General features: G+C 43.1%; 1 protein-coding gene across 6 annotated transcripts in view; it reads left to right on the forward strand.

Moving 5' to 3' along the window:
• Positions 1-15,161, forward strand: part of TRIM59 (tripartite motif containing 59) — a 47,375-nt gene that overhangs the window by 15,987 nt on the left and 16,227 nt on the right. For 3 of the 6 annotated variants that reach the window (XM_041731674.1, XM_041731673.1, XM_041731672.1), the window contains one exon: positions 11,620-12,815. The gene's annotated coding sequence lies outside the window, so the exon portion shown is untranslated. Of the gene's footprint in view, positions 1-9,183; positions 9,433-11,024; positions 11,108-11,238; positions 11,273-11,619; positions 12,816-15,161 lie in introns of those variants that run through there. The other 3 variants (XM_041731675.1, XM_041731671.1, XM_041731676.1) reach the window with 3 other exon arrangements.

A 15,161-nucleotide genomic window follows, 5' to 3' on the forward strand; every position in this document is an offset into this window, starting at 1 on the left:
AGAGGGAATCATATTGACCTGAATCATGAGGTCAGGATTTGACTCTTGACTTTGTAGTTCACTGGTTTGTAAAGTGAGGAGTAGAGGTCAAGGTGTTGGGTGATGGTGCCATTTGCAGAGATGGGGAATGTAGGTAAAGAGTTAGGATATGGGGTAGGGCTGTGAGTTAGGACTGATGATAAGATATCCGGAAGACATCCAAGAAGAGATAGATGTCCAATGAGCAGGAAAATATGGGGCTCTAGGGCAGACATGGGAGTCTAGACTAAAGCTGTAGATTAGCCAATCCTCAGCCTACCCATGGTAACTGAAGCTGTGACAATAAATGTGGTTAGCAGAGAGAAATATGTGGAGTGAAAGGGAAGTGGGACCCAAGAAAGGAACATCAATATGTAGACACAGGCATAGAAAAGGATTCCCAAAAGAGAAGACATAGCCAGGGAGAAGGAGTTAGATCAAAGCATGTGGCATCCTGAAAGCAAAACTGAGGGCCTTTCTAGAAGATAGAGATGCTTAAAGGTATAAAATGAGGCCAGAGCTTGCATGTGGGCTGTAAATAACCCCCATCCTCTGGAATTCATTTGTATTCTCAATATGCATGGATGATATTAACTTTTTTTTTTTTTTGTCTGAAAAAGGAAAAATAAAAAGTACTATGTAAGGTGATGTATGTTGTTAACTAAGCCTTTTTGCAATAATCATTTTGCAATATATACGTGTCAAGTCATCACTTTATACACCTTACACTTACACAATATTATTTGTGAGTTATATCTCAAGGAAAAGACATTGTCGTTTGGGTGTATGGAAGAGATGGAGAAAGATGAAGAAAATGGAGACCCTGAGAGGTTCAGGTAGAAGCTGTAGGCCTCCCTCCCCTCTCTTGGGAGAATTTCTTTCTGACCTGGTCCATAAATAAGCTTGCAGGGCAGAGTGAGTAGGGACTGGGTACTCTTCACTTCCTGTATCTCCTCTGCTCCCCCCAAATAACTCAAAGCCTTTAAGTTAATTACCTGTTAGCTAGTGGGAGTGCTCCTAATTTATATTAGCCTTTCAACCTCTCATCTTAGAGTTTGGTGTTTGCTAGTTAATTCAATGCACATCTTACACTCACACGGTCTTACACATGAGGACCTAAGTGTCCCATTGTGAATCCTCTACCTTTCAGACACCCACAGGCTGGACCCACTCAGGTTACCCTGGAGTGGCTTGGTGACTCGGTGAATCAGGCTGTGGTCAAAGGGAAGGCTCCATCTCGGGTTCCACCTCTGTGTCCCCTCACAAGGCAGGAAAAGTGTCCCATCAGAGAGGAAGAGTGAGAAAAGCAAGAAGCAGATGTATTATAATGGATATGAAATATAGTGAGAGAGGGACGTACTTCCTGTCTCAGTAGCTGGTGTGAAAATGCCTGGGGCAGGGGGGTGCTCCTTCATTCACAAAATAACTTGACAAGCCCATAAGGAGTAGGTTTAAACCCTGGATGTGAATGCCGGAAGTCTTCAACTTCAGCATGCATCAAAACCCCTGGAGGGCTTGTTAAAAACAAACTAGTAGCCCCTTCTCCTAGCTTCTGATGTGATAGATCTGGGGTAGGGCCTGAGAGTTTGCATTTCTAGCACATTTCTGGGTGGTGCTGGCGACCCTGAGAGGTTCAGGTAGAAGCTGTAGGCCCGGATAATGAGGGACCTGGGAGACTCTGGGGTCTACGGGGCACAGGGTTGGAGACCGGGCCTCACTTCCACTGAGGGCCACTGACTGGCGGGGCCCACAGGCCAGTGGGCGGTGGGGGGCGGAGGGGTGCAGCTTCAGGACCATCCTCTAGTGGCTTGAAAAGCACCGAGCTCTGTTTAAGAGCTTGAAGGGAAGAATCTGGCTTTTCCAAATTTTGGGAACCATTGGCTCCCAAGAAAGAGGAGATTTCCTGAATAGCTGAGGGGAAGACTTTGGCGCCAGGGGAAGGGGGCTCCCAGGGAAGAGGAGGGCGGAGGGAGGCTGGGCGGGTGGTGGAATGCTAGGACCTGTGGCAGGCTGTCCTCCAGACTCTGGGAAGGACTTCCCCACAACCTGCTTTGTGGGAAGAAATTTCTCGTGGAAACTGGAAATGCGGTTGAGCTCCGCCTTCTGGGATGACATGGGAGGTGACATAGAGACATCACGTGCGGGGCCAAGGGGACTTCAAGCTAAATCCAGGGAAGTTTTCAGAAGTCTTGAGAAACCCCTGAGAATTTTCCCAGGTGTTGGAAACTGAAGATGGAAGGCAGTTTAAACGAATTGCACTTTGAAATCCAAGGGATAAATAAATAAATAAATAAATAAGCAAATAAATAAAATTCAAGGGACGGGGGAGTGATTAGTACCTCAGCTGATCTATATACTGCATGTATTCTAGGAAGAAGTACTTGCTGGGGAGAAAGAAAGCTTCTGGAAGAAGAGAACATTATACATTCATGAGAAAGAGGTGATAAAGGCTAATAATTTCGCAACATCCAATGTCAGCAAATGCATAGAATACAGAGAGATACATAGAAAACACAGAGTCTGCTCGACTTATAACAGGAAAGGATTTTAAAACTTTTAATAAGGCCACGTGTTCATTAAGTCCAAAGTGACATTACTATGCAAGTCTCCACTAACTGCATCCTTTGGTGACTGGGAGAGGCAATGAGTTTTCTATCCTGAGTTAACTTTTTGCCTTATTGGTGAATGTCCACAAGTGAGGAGATTTCTATACATATCATACATACCATTAACAGTGGTTACTCGGAAGGGTAGGATTATTACATTTTCTACTGCACTTCCGCACCCATGCTTTTTTTTTTTTTAAATAAGATGTTTCATTATTTTTATAATCAGAAATATTGTCAGAAAGCAGATTTTATATCATACCTAGGTCTCCAGTCATCTCATGATCCTGGAGATTTTCTCACTTGAAAAGGGAAAAAGGGTAAAACAGCTTTATCAAGAAAAGATGAAACAAAGTTTACCTTTACCATGTTGATACTCAGCAGATACAGGTGAGCACCTTGCGAGTGTGTATTTGGAATTGAACTGAACTAACCTGTTTTGTAACAAGTTTCTTTTAATAAGCTTCTGACAGAAACCTGTGATGACTGGGGCTGTGTGGGCACACAGACAGCCCTTCTCCGAGGCGGTTCCCCCACAACCCCCGCACCTGCGAGGACTTCAGCTCATCCATGCACAGGTCAGGGCTGGTTGCTAGCAGGGATGGGAACATTTCAGTAACATTCCAAACTGCTAATTAACATGGTTCTGCCATGAGACAGTTAGTGCATATAAGCCCAGTTCAAGCAGGGACTGTGCCGAATTTGCTCTTTGTATTTCCAACTCCTTCAAATTGAAATTTTCAACATTCTCTTGTAAGTAACAAAATTGGTTCCGTTATCTCATTTCTTTATCAGAAGTCCAGACATTGTCTCATTCATAGAGTGACTAGCTTTCTTTCAAGAATCACTGTTATTTCCATGGCATTTGTAAGATATGTTTTATGTACGTGTATTTTTTGGAGGTGTTTTTTTTTTAACATTCTTTCTTTCTTTCTTTCTTTATTTTTATTTTGTTTTAATTTATGATAGTCACACACACAGAGAGAGAGAGAGAGAGAGGCAGAGACATAGGCAGAGGGAGAAGCAGGCTCCATGCACCGGGAGCTCGACATGGGATTCGATCCTGGGTCTCCAGGATCGCACCCTGGGCCAAAGGCAGGCGCCAAACCGCTGCGCCACCTAGGGATCCCTTTTGGAGGTGTTTTATTTATTTTAGAGAGAAAGAGAGCATGGTGGGGGAGGGGCTGAAGGAGAGGGAGAGAGAGAGAGACTCCCAAGCAGGTTCCCTGCTGAGCTCGGAGCCTGATGCGGCCCCATCCCACCACCCTGACACCATGACCTGAGCCAAAACCAAGAGCTGACACTTAACCCATTGGGCCACCTGGGCACCCCTGTAAATGTATTTTTAAAACTCTACATTGGCAGTGCAAGCATCACAACTACAAAGCAAGGCATCCTTGGAGAAACAGGGCTTGGCCTGCATTTGCCATCCCCCACTCTCTTCCTCCTTCCTCACCCTTGCCCCGTGGATGACCTGCGGCCTAGCTTCTGAACTACACTTCTGGTGTTCTCTGGGCACAGCTGAGAAGAGACAGGTCTCTTCCTAGATCCTTTTCCTTCTTTCCTGAAAAGTAGTGTGCTGTAGATATTCTTCTGAACTCTGCTCTTTCTACGTGGTGGCATATCCTGGAATGCACTGCGTACCAGGCTCGTAAAGAGCTTCCTCTCCTTGTATAGGACTGAGTAGGGCCCCGAGAGAGGCCCACCTTTGGCTATTCAAGCACTCTCCTGTGAATAGGCATTGAGGTGGTTTCTAGGGTCTTGCAAACACCAACAGCTGCAAATGTGCTGTGACATATAGCCTTGTGCGTATGAATTTTTATATTGTTGGAGGTGTCTCTTGGAGTAAATTCCTAGGACTACTAGATCAAAACAGAAGTGCTTATGTAGTCTTGTTAGGTATTGCCACATTCTGCTCCAAAGGGATCTGCATTCCTGTCACCTCTGGTTTATCCCACTAGTCTGTTTATCTATTTTTGTATCAGTAACTCGTTCTTTTAATATAGAGGTTGTTTAGTATGCCGTAAGGTCCGATAGGGCTAGTTTCCCTTTGTTCAATTCTTTTTAAAAAGAAATATAAGATAGGGACGCCTGGGTGGCTCAGTGGTTGAGCAGCTGCCTTTGGCTCAGGGCGTGATCCTGGGGTCCTGGGATCGAGTCTCGAATCAGGCTCCCCACAGGGAGTTTGCTTCTTACTTTGCCTGTGTCTCTGCCTCTCTCTCTCTCTCTCTGTGTCTTTCATGCATAAATAAATAAAATCTTAAAAATATATATATAAGATAGACCAATGAAATAATGTGCCTATTTCAATTCTGCTTGTTTTTGGGTTTTAGTCTGGTTCATACAATAACTTTAAAGATAGTTTCTGAAGAATTATTCCACAGATGCTTTGACCAATAATATAATCTTTCCAGTCCCCCCATGTCTTACCACCTAGAGGCATTGCACTGATCTGAAATGCAGTGTGGATTGTTAAAAAGTTACATCCTACAACTTACTGTATGGTTACAACTTTTCCATACGTATTTTAAAAACTGAAGTAAAAAAGATTTTTCTGAGAAAATATTTTGAAATGTTCTAATAACTACTGAGGGAATTTGAAACATTCTGGGGTATTACAACCAGAGTTAGGAGTAGTTCCAGGAGGTAGTTTTTTCCCCCGTGGTAACCAACTTGTCAACTGCAAATAACACATAATTCTTTATAAGCTGAGATCATTTGAGTTATAAAAATAATCCTGTCAATCATCTCTGACTTATTTAGCAGAACATTCTTCAGGTGAATAGTTTTAAATACCAGAAAGCTTCCCAGTTTTATGAGATCCAGATCTTTGTTCTTTTGGAAATGTGAGCTAATCATTGTTGGTAACCTGATCGTTAATCTGGCAATACTACCTTTTGTGAATCCTGTAGCTGGATAGAGTAGGCTGTATGAACAGAAATTCAGAAGTTGTGCATGAATATGAAGTTTCTAATTCTCTGAGAACTGTTAGGAAACAAAATGCTGAACTGCAGTCAATTATGGCCTCACCATATATGAGTTTCATGGTTTTGACAGCTATGTAATTTTGGGAAAAATTACAGTTATCTTTATAAATGCACACAACACAGTAGGTTATGTGCACAAATGCACATAACACAGTAGGTTATTTTTTATAAATGCATGACTCACTTTTGCTTGCCATCGAGTGGGAACAGGATGAAAACCATGGTGTCTCTTCAGTTGATGCCGGAATTAGTTTTAGAGAAGGAACATTTTATCCCTCCTTGTAGGAAACATTTGACCCTGTGAGTATGGAAGTCAGAAGCTTATATAATAAGATATGGCTAAGTTGCTCTCTATGCAAAAGTGAGTCGATTGTGTTTTGTTCCTTGAGTCTCCTGGCTCGAGGTCCAGTGAAACCAGGGAGGCAAGGTCCTCCAGTGAACGGGGCAGGCTGTTGAAGTCATCACGAGCTGGGACCCATCTCTGCCAACATTGTCCTACTGTAACAAACATCTTTTTGTTTAAGAATAATAGATCTCCAATTGTTCATGGATAGGTGGTGGAGATGGTGACTTTTGTTTTCAACGCAATGTGAGTGATAATTTGAACAGGAACCTATCAACTACATAGCAACTTTAAAATTCTGTTCTTTGAGGAAGGGCCCTTTAAAATAAATAACTGTGAGGAAAGTTCTTTCCAAGATCTTGGATTGAAAATGCCAACAGGCCTGGCTTTTTTGGTTGGCTATACACACAGTTTGGTACACAAAGTCCTGAGGCCCCTTTAAATTGCAAAACACAGTCTCCTTTCAGAAATTAGTCCCATTGTCTAAGCTTCAACTTCCCTTGAGACTATAAGCTACTCCCTCTCCCTCGGATAAGGCCTGCTCTAGGGGGGTTGGTTGCTGATTCCTGGGGCAAGTACAGGGCTGGCTTCTTTCTAAACTACCTCCCCTCCACCCACCCCACCCACCCCAAGCTACCCACTGTCTCTAATCTCTCCTGCCTTAGGACAGAGGGTGGAGGGGAGGGAAAGTTCTGGAAGCCCAGTTAGAATTCTCTGGGCCTGGGAGATCATGTGATGTGTGAAGCTGACTTGTTTTTCAGGAGGCTCTTCTGCAGCTCTTTGGAGCTCTTTGGCGTTCTTTCCTGGGTTCCTTGGCATCTAGTCTTGGGTACTTCTCTCTCTCTCTCTTTTTTTTTTTTTAAAGATTTTATTTATTTATTCATGAGAGACACAGAGAGAGGCAGAGACACAGGCAGAGGGAGGAAAAGCAGCCTCCATGCAAGGAGCCGATGTGGGACTATCCCAGAACCCCGGGATCACGCCCTGAGCCAAAGCAGACACTCAACCACTGAGCCACCCAGGTGTCCCTATCCTTGGGGACTTCTAACCTGCAGTTTGCTTGGACCAGGGGATGTGCTCCCCTCCAGCTCCTTGTTTACTCTTTCTGCAGCCTTTAGAGTGTTAGGATACTTCCAGCATTTCGATCAGAGGCCTGTTGGCATAGTGGGCAGGACCTTAGTCCACCCTGTCCTGGCTCATCTGATCCTTGGGGATACACGTGCTTCTGCAGCACCCCCCAACTCTGAGAGTGCAGGCCAATTCTCATGCTGGCAGTCCCCTCTTAGATTTCCATGGGACTTGGTAAATGCCAGGCCACGCCATCCCTCTGGGCAGGGCAGGCGAGCTGAGCTCTTCTCAGCAGCCTTGAGGTGAGGGGCAGACCCTGGGGGAGAGAGGCAGTATTGAAGGCACCCCCATAAACCTTTACAAAAGGAGCCGTCATGAATTCTCTCCCAGCCCTGCATACCTGCTCCAGAGGTGAGAGCTTAACACCCCCTACCAGTTCTCAAAGCTCCCCCCACACTATTCTCTAGGCTGCATCCTCCTATTCTCTAGGCAGACACTGGTCTGCCTCCTGGTTCACTTTGGTATTTGGTATCTTGTATTTTGAAGCTGTAACTCAAAATTTTAATACAAAGGTCATCTGAGGAAAAGTAATTTATTTGGCCTGGGAGAAGGAAATTGGTCAGATTCTGAGATTCAAATCTAGTACTTTAGCAGCCAGCCAGCGATAGAGATAATTACGTAGCTTTCACAGGTATGTGTACTGTAGTCTAGCTGGGGAAGAAAAAAACCTTCCTGGGCCTGAGATCTGAGAGAAATTTGCCACACAAAGACATTATTGTTTCTAATTGTGACTGTTTGACAAATGAAAACATTTTTAATCATACAGTGATATATATTAATCATCCTCTCATGATGTGAAATGGCCTTTGGATACAGCATCAGGAAGTTTAAGTGTGGCCTTGAATCTGCTGTGAACTTACTGTGTCGCCTTGACCAAAGCACCTCTGTTTTGGGCCTCAGCATATTCTGCTGAAAGTGAGATGTCTGGGATTCATTATCTACTTTTTCATAAGTCTGTGAAGCCCTTAACACTGTCTATGTGACAAGAACAATGTTCAGGGATCTTTTTTTTTCTTTTTAAAGATTTATTTATTTACTTAAGAGAGAGCACTGGGTGGAGGGGGAGGGGAGGCAGAGGGGAAGACAGAGAAAGAGAATCCCAAGCAGACTGAGCCCAACTCAGGACTCAATCCCATGACCCTGAGACTGAAGGAGTCGGTTGCTTTATGGACCATGCCACCGATTTTTTTTTTTGTTTTTTTTTTTTTTGTTCAGGGATTGTATTAGAAAGACGTGGTGGATTAAATGGTGGTCATCCAAAAGATGTGTCTCGGAACCTGTGAAATGTGACCACATTCAGAAAAAGGGTCTTTGCAGGTGTAAATAAGAATCTTGAGATAATATCTTCCTGAATTACTCAGGTTGACCCTAAATCCAATGACAAGTGTCCTTATGTGAGACAGAAAAAGAGAAGACAGACACACAGGGGACAAGGCCATGTAAAGCAGAGGCTGTAGCAGGAGTCACACAGCCACAAGCTGAGGAAGCCCTGGATCCACCAGGAGCTGAAAGGTCAAGGACAGGTTCTCCTAGAGACTTCGCAGGGAATGCAACCCTGCCATCACCCTGGTTTTGGACTTTTGTCTTCCCAAGCTTTGAGAGAATAAATTTCTGCTGTTTCAAGTCATCAAATTTATGGTAATTTTTTATGGCAACCCTAGGAAGCTAATACAGAAGGTGAGAAAGACAATGAAAGCACACAGCCCAGCAGTGGAGACACCTGCTTTGGAATCAGAAAACCCCATTGGTTTGAGAGAGTTATTTAAACTTGCTAGTGTTTAGTTCCTTCCTTTGTAAAATAAGGATAAAAATAGAGATTTTTTTAAAGGTTTTATTTATTCATGAGAGACACAGAGAGAAAGGAAGAGACAAAAGCAGAGGGAGAAGCAGGCCCCTGAGGGAAGCCCGATGCAAAACTCAATCCCAGGACCCTGGGATCATGCCCTGAGCTGAAGGCAGACGCTCAACCACTGAGCCACCCAGGTGCCCTGACACTGTTTTTTTTTTTTTTTTTTTATGCTTCATTTAAAAGTTTAAAAAATAGTAACTCTTTTATAGGGTGGTTGTGAGGATTAAGTGAGAGAATGAATGACTTAGTTCAGGTTTTGTTTTGTTTTTGTTTTTGTTTTTTTAGTAATCAACGGGTTTTATTTTCCTAGAACTGAAATCGTCTACGGTTCTAAGAACTAAACTCCTACAGTCAGCAATTTTTCATCAGAGCCCAAGGGAGAGAGGAGACAGGAGACAGGGAGGCAGAGAGGCCACGAGAGGCCGGCGGGAAGGGCACTGGGTTCCCTGTCCTCTCGCGGGTTCAGGTCTGGTGACAACACCCAGGAGACCAGGTGGGGAGGTGAGTGGGAAATGACACAAGGACCACCAAAGCCCGTTCACTGCAGCATTATTTACAGTAGCCAGGATATGGCTGCAAACTAAATATCCACTGATGGATAATGGATAAAGAAGTTGTGAGATATAGCAATATATATATAATGGAATATTATTCAGCCATAAAAAGGAGATCTTGGGGAGCTTGGATGGATTAATTGGTTAGGCATCTGCCTTTGGCTCAGGGTCCAGGGGTCGAGTCCCACAGCTGACACCCTGCTCAGCGGGGAGTCTCCTTCTCCCTCTAGCTCTGTCCTCCCCCCACCCCAAAATGAAATTGCGTAGCTTATATATTTTTAGGTAGTAATATCAAATTTGGGCTCAAATTCAGCATTAAGGCAACATGGTGGGTAGAGGTTTTTCTAGATTTCCTCTGAGTCTGTGAGCTCTACTCTATCATATAGTTAGGTGCTTTTTTGCAGCTGAAATGAACTTCTACGAAATATTAGGAAATCCTCCTGGCTCATTGTCCTCAATGCACTGGGACTGTAATCACGGGAGCTGTTGCTGCTGTGTTTTCTTTGAAGTCCTAGAAATGAGCCACAGGTGTCTTCCAGCTTTGGAAAATCACAGGTTGTCTGTATTATAATTCCGATGAGGACAATGTGATGGGAGACAACAGAGGCTGTTGAGGTCTGTAGCTATTCAACCCCCAAACCAGCAAGTGTTTTAGCTTGCCTAGAGGCTCTTCTCTGTGACTCAGGCCTTCTCTTCTGGTGTTGGAGCCAGAGAATGTGTAAGCAGGTAGTCTGACCCGAGCACCAGAGATTGCCATAAAATTCATGTTTTATTGCCTCCTCTTCATATAATCTGTTAATAACTACCAAAGTTTATCATCTTTTTTTCTTTTCCTTTTCCCTTTTCCTTGTTTGATATTCTATATACTGGCTCCAGTATATAGACAGAGCCACAAAGCAGCTGATGTTCCCCTCTCCCTTCCTCTTTGGGGGTAGCCGAGCACCTGAGCACCTCAGATTTTTAAGTTTATGGATTTTTAAAAAAATATTTATTTATTCATGAAGGGGAGAGAGAGAGAGAGAGAGGCAGAGACACAGGCAGAGGGAGAAAAAGGCTCTATGCAGGGAGCCTGACATGGGACTCGATCCCAGGTCTCCAGGATCAGGCCCTGGGCTGAAGGTGGCGCTAAACTGCTGCCACCTGGGCTGCCCAAGCTTATGGATTTTAAGTGTGTACTCCTGCATCTGGATGTTGTCTTCCGTCCGACCTTTCCAGGCCAACACTATCTTCTGTAGAGTGCCGAATCACAGCCCACAAACCCAAGTAGGGGCAAGTTGACTGTCACTGCTGAGGCTGCCACTCTTTGTGTAGGCTCCGGAAGCTCTCTGCCACTTCCTGGTCATGCTGGGTCACAAAAGGCCATGACGGAGTTGGCCTCGAAGCCAGTCTCCCACTAGAAACCGATGCAGCCCTTCCTGTTAGGTGTGATGGTTTCCTCCACTAGGAGCTGAAATCTCTAGTCTGAAGTGGCTATCAGACTTCTCTCCTTCTGCCTCTCCCAAACATTCAGCCTTTTCCCTTATATATTCTTTTCCTCAGTGGGCTGAGGCTTTTTGGAAAACAGAAGCCAGTTAAATCTCGTGAGAGCTACTTCACCTATCTTGCTACAGAACTGTGTTCAGGTAAGAAGGTAGAGGAGAAGACACAGGTAGAAAATATAATAGCTCAAAGCATTATTCAGCCGTATCAACTAATTCTGGAAGCAATTATACTAAAAAGTTTTAAAAATTTGTAAAGACCTTTTTTTTTTTTTTAAAGTTTAGGTTCACAGCAACATTGAAGGAAAGGTACAGAGATTTCTCATTTATTTTCTGCACTGCATGCCTCCCCCATTACCAACATCCTCTACCAGAGTGTTACTGATGGGAAATAGAAGCAGAAAAATGTTCACCTTTAGCCCAGTATGCTGACCTAGAGCTGTGGGTCCTGTCCCCATACTACTTAGATAAACTTTCTAAGTTGTACCATACAATGTTTCAATAAATCTTTCTTGGCCATTGTGCTCCATAATCCCACATTTTTGGTGGCCCGTATGGGGACCCGTATGGGGACAATGGAGTGAACTGAGTCAGTGACTTGGTAAGTCTTCTTTACTCCTGGTCTTTGTTTCTTATCTGTTCTTTTTCTTTTTCAGAGATGACCTGAATAGTATGAACCTTCGAACATGTCCTGCCTGAGTGCTCAAGAGAGAACCTCTTGCCAGTGGCTACACTACAGGGAGGGGTGGACTCCTGATGCTTGACTGGACACTATTACCTCAGCCATAACAGTGTTGAGCTAAGAAATCAGATTCTCCTTATTTTTCCTGTTCTTTTGCTGCATATATTCTCTTCAGGCATGGGATGGCCACATAATGTTATTAGGATGGTCATTCTAAGACTCCTGTGTAAGGTTACCTCCTAAGTATCCTGGCATGATCCCTCACTGAGCATGAAATCCAAGATATGGCTAACTGTGTGGTTCCCAAAAGGAAAGCACAGCTGGAGCTATTACCCAGGTGGGGCGCTCAACCAATAGGTGACTACTCCCTTGGCGTTAGATCATGGCTAAAGCCCATGAGAAAGTTGCCTGGATTAGACAGGAGTTCCATACTTCTTTTTTTTAATATGTCTCCCATTTGTCTTATGGTTTGTTTGGCATTATTGGTCTTGCTCTCTGGTTGAAAGTACTTCTAGCTTAGATATATGATGCTTCATATGATATAAAATAGCTGCCCTTTCTTGGCCAAGGCTAGGGCCTCTACCCCATCCATTAATACTAGACCCAAGCTTACAAAGGGTATGATTCTTGGTCACCAAACATATAGAACCCCCAAAATGGAAAGAGGCAGCCCTAATCTCTATGGTGTTTCAGTCCATTTACCAGCATCTATTGTAGCATGGGATGCAGTGGGGGAGCAAAGGGAGGTCGACACCCCTTCTCAGGTATTACAAAGGTATCAGAGTTGTTGAGAAAGAAGGACATCTCCTGCCACTTGGAATCCCGGAAACTAGCAGTATTCTTGATGGGATACCATCAGGAGCTGAGGGGGATTTTGGTAATGGGCTCCTAGTTAGTTAATGTACTCTCCTAGTTTTGTAGGAATTGACTAAGGAATCAACATCCTCAAACCCAGAGGATTCCCCTTTGGCCTGTCTCCTAACACACTGGAGTCAATTTGGACAACAGGATTGAAGGAAGAAAGTGCCTCATCTTCTTTTGTAATAATGCCTGGCCTCCATGCCTCTGGTGCTATTGGATCCTTCTCCTCCTACCCTTTGCCAGCAAAGGAGCAAAGAGCATCTCTCCCTGGACTGAAACTGCACACTTCATATCCCTACGGCTCCCCAGGTAAAAATTGGCAGTGGGGAACAACTTGATGAACTTTAAAGTGGACCCAGGTGCAACATATTTGGTATTTAGACTAATTTGTTAGTTTATTTTTATTTTTTATTTTTATTTTTTAATTTGTTAGTTTAATTAAGATAGAGATGTCTGGGGGTGCTTGGGTGGCTCAGTGGGTTAAGCATCTAACTTTTGTTCTCATTTCAGGTCTTAATCTCAGGGTTGTGAGTTTAAGCCCTGCACTGGGTTTCATGCTGGGCAGGGAGCCTACTTAAAAAAAAAAAAAAAAAAAAGACGACATGTGTTTTGAGTTAGTAGCATTAAAACTTTTATTCTACCAAAGCTTACTAAAGGTCAAATAAGCTCATGTTATCTGTTGCAATTTGTCAGCAAAAGATGGCTCAATATGATGGTTAATTTTGTCTGTCTAAAAGTTCTCATGGGTAACTTTGTTTTAAAGTTAAAAAAGCTTTTAAAATCTTTGTAACCTGAACCTTTAAAGTTCCTCTAAATTAGGTGACAAATTGGGTTAAACTTATTGGATATCTAAGTCTTTTCCAAATAAGATAGTATACTAAATCATTGATTACTGAACCTAGGTTCATCTGCTTTTGGCTTATTTTAGAGACTGAGGATACTTGGGGTTATTGGTAATCATGCTTTCTGCTTTATTGAAAAATTATAGTATGAAAAAACATGTCTTTTGAAACTCTGAAATATAAATTTCAGATCTAAAGAATTCTGGTGTAACAGTTCACAATTGATTACTACTTAATTTTTCACTCGAGATTAAGGTTGCTAAGAGTTAAAACTCTGCTAAATGTAATGAAGACTGATGGAAATTAGGGAAGGAATTCTGTATGCGAGAAAAGATGTTTTTATTTATTGTTAAAGATTTATTTATTTATTTATGACAGAGAGAGAGAGAGAGAGAGAGAGAGAGAGAGAGAGAGAGGCAGAGACAGAGTCACAGGCAGAGGGAGAAGCAGGCTCCATGCCTGGAGCCCAATGCCGGACTTGATCCCAGGACTCCAGGATCACGCCCTGGGCCAAAGGCAGGCGCCAAACCGCTGAGCCACCCAGGGATCCCCCGAAAAGATGTTTTTAATAAGAAAGATACCAGGAATGGGAATACATTTTGTTGAGGGAAAAAGAAAGTAATTTGGCCCTAAAATGAGGCTGGTTATTTGGAGAGAAAAGGCTTAGGACAAAATCTGAATGAAAAGAAAGTTGTAGATTTGTGAAGGGAAATTTTTAGAAAATAATTTTATATGTGGTTAGGACTAAAGTTGAAATGAATGGATTTTTAAAGTACACTGGTATAAGATTGAAATTCTGCTTTTCTCTGTTAAAATGACAGTTTTCTTATATTGTTGGTGTGTCCCCAAATGACCCCAAGATCAAGAACCACACGCTTTTCTGAGCCAGCTGCTGGTGCCCAAAAAAACCTCAGGAAGTTTTTTTTTTTTTTTAAATATTTTATTTATTTATTCATGAGAGACACACAGAGAGAGGTAGAGACATAGGCAGAGGGAGAAGCAGGGTCCCTGCAGGGAGCCTGATGCGGGACTCGATCCCAGGATCCCTCCCTGAGCAGAAGGCAGATGCTCAACCGCTGAGCCACCCAGGTGTCCCAGGAAAGTGGTTTTATGAGTAGAAACTCAAAACATTTATGATCTCATACTCCCCGCATATCCCCCCCTTCACCCCCTCCTTGGGCACACTAAGCATATTAACTACCAACTTCATACAGCAGAAGTGCAGCTCTTAAAAAAAAAGTGCAGCTCTTTTTTGCCCACAGGTCCTGTCCCTGTACTACTTAAATAAACTTCGGAAGCTGTACCACACAATGTCTCAAAAATTCTTTCTGGGCCTTTGCATTCCACAGGTCCTGCAACAGTACGCTGATTACAAGTGAGGAATCTACACAGATACTTCACAATCACCCAATATCCATAGTAACATCACTGGTTCACTTTTTTTTTTTTAAGGGAATAATTATTAGATAGATATAGTGCACTTACTGCCATGGAAAGATATCCGTATTACTTTGAGAGGAAATTAAAAATCTATCAGGATGAATCCAATGTTTAAGAAAATGTATACGCATAAGAAAGCTGAAATGGATCTGTACCATCATGTCACAGCGGGAATCTTGGGATATCGACAGAATCCACAAATTCTAAGCAAGGTTTTCAGTAACTTGAATTGGTGAGGACATCTGAAATGGACTGAGGACTCTCTGATATTACCTTGTTTCACGTCACGTTTATTATTATTACTATTTTTAATTTTTATTTATTTATTTATTTATGATAGTCACACAGAGAGAGATAGAGGCGGAGACACAGG

This window comes from Vulpes lagopus, chromosome 17 (assembly GCF_018345385.1).
Source record: "Vulpes lagopus strain Blue_001 chromosome 17, ASM1834538v1, whole genome shotgun sequence".
Classification (NCBI taxonomy): domain Eukaryota; kingdom Metazoa; phylum Chordata; class Mammalia; order Carnivora; family Canidae; genus Vulpes; species Vulpes lagopus.